This window comes from Colletotrichum graminicola, assembly GCF_000149035.1.
Source record: "Colletotrichum graminicola M1.001 genomic scaffold supercont1.53, whole genome shotgun sequence".
Classification (NCBI taxonomy): Eukaryota; Fungi; Ascomycota; class Sordariomycetes; order Glomerellales; family Glomerellaceae; genus Colletotrichum; species Colletotrichum graminicola.
Genome location: NW_007361057.1, coordinates 274,747 through 277,180, shown reverse-complemented (window position 1 = coordinate 277,180; position 2,434 = coordinate 274,747).

Below are 2,434 nucleotides of genomic sequence, written 5' to 3'. Positions count from 1 at the left end.
GTAGTAATATCTATAACTAATAGATACTCTTACCCTACTATAAAAGGGAAAAGTTCATAAGTTAGCTACTACCTAAGGAGATATTTATTATTATAGGCTATATTATTATACTTAACTATTACCTTATTACTATATAAGTTACCCTTATATACTATAAGGTAGCTACTAGGCTAGCTATAAAAAATTAACTTAGGTAGTAGCTATTAAATCCTATTAGTAAAGATATAAAGGATTAAGGTAGCTTACTACTTACTCTAGCCACTATAGTTAGTCTTACTAGCTATAGATTAGGCCCCTTAGGCTGCCTAAGTTAACCTATTAAGATACTTAAAGGGTATAAAGGTCTTATTAAAGTTAACAATACAGTTAGAGGGAAATTAGAGGCCACTAATAGGCTAGTAGGCTAATAAAGGCTAACTAACCTGTTAGTTAAAGTAAAAGAAGTTAGTAATAATAATAAGGTACTTAGTAAGTAGCTTTAAGGCTTACTTTATAAGCTAGTAGTGTAAAATATACTATTATATAGTAAAGCTAATAAACTAGCCTATAGAGAATTAGTGTTATAGGATAATAACTACTTAACTAAAGGGCGCTATCTAAGACTAGGTGGCAACAGCTGCCTAACTATCTTAAGGTTAGTATAGTGTTTTAGGGAGTAAGGCGTATTTAGCTAGTAATAGCCTTACAAATTATAAGAGAATAGTTCTTTAAGATTTAGCTTCTATATAATATAAGACCTATAATTACTAATACTTCTTTATAATTTTAATAGTCTATTATAATTCTAAATCTTCTTTTTTATAGGTTAAGAAGCACTACTATAGCTAAATAAGAAGGGGAATAGATACTAATTCCTAAAGGATAGGTAGTAGATACGTTACTATAATTAGACTAAGCCTAATATAAGGCCTTAAAGCAGAGGATTATAGAACTAGAACGTATAAACTAGGAATAAGCTAGTAGGGGAGAGAAATAGCGTTATTAATAAAGCTTTAGTAAGTCCTAGTTAAGTTTTAACTAAGACTTTAACTATAAGGAAATCTAAAAGCTTTACTTATATTTAAGCCTATACGCCTAGAAGGTATAGGTTAATAACTTAAAGGCAGCTATTTAGGCTACACCTAAGAAGTTCTAAAAGCTATATAAATATATCTTATTAGCTTAGGCTTATATAGATAATAATTATAAGGTTTATTAGGATTATTATCTTAACTTACTTATAAATAAGGAATAACCTTTAGTAAAAGACTATAATTATTTCCTAAAGTAGACTAAAACACTATTATAAAATATAGTCTATTAAAAACTAAATATTATAAAATTAATTATATTAGCTTAATAAAAAGAAAATTAAGACTTAAAGTAATTTTATACTTATTTTAATTCTCTAGAAAAAGAATTTATAATAAAGCTAGAAAAAAAGTGTAGTTTTAAATATTTCTATTAACTTACTAGTAGTTTCTAAGAAGTAATTAGATAAAATATACTTAAGTTACTAAAGACCTAAGTAGAAATAGTAAATATAGCCTAATAAGTTTAAGGAACGCTTTATAAAAATAAATCTAGTACTTTTAGTAAGAGAAATAAGAGGAAAATAGCACTAAAACGCTAATATAATATAGATTTAATAGACACTAGTCTAACTCTAAAGTAATTTAAGTTTAATTAAGATAAGTAAGATATTACTTATTATAATTATAACTAGAAGGGGTATATTTTTTTAAACTACTTAGAACTAAAAAAACTAAGGAACCTTTTTACTAATAGTAAGACTAAAGCCTAGGCAGCTATAGTTTTACCTATAGTAAGAAAGAAGGAGGGAAAAGGCAGAGGGGTAAAGTAGACCTTATGTCTTTACTCCTCTCTAAAGTAGGGATAATACTTTATTTTTATATTAAAATATAAGTAAAAAGTAGAAGACATATAGTAGAAATATTTACTAACCTTAACTTTAGTGTAAAGTGTAACTTAATATCTTATAAATTTATTAAGAAATACCTACTAAAGTAAGCTAAGTAAATAGCTTTACTTTTAGAAGCTATAAATAAGATAAAAATACTAACCTATAAAGTATATAAAGTACTAATAATTATAACTAATAACTATAGTACTAGTTAAATATTTATAAGGACTTATATAGTAATAAACTAGGACCCTTAAGAAAAAGGTAGCCTAGTTTTATTATTAATAACTACTATTTAGGACCTAAATATATTTTTAGGAGGGAAAAATAGAACGTAGTAGTTTAAAATTACTACCTAAAAGACCTAAGAGGTCTTAAAAAGTTACTAATTTACTAAGAAAGCCTAATTTATATTAAAGATATTTATAGTAGTAGTAGTTCTAGAGTTAATTCCTTTACTAGATAAGGAGGAGCTAGAAGACCTAACGCAATTTTGTTGCGGCAGCTGGCTGAAGGGACCAATCTATCATT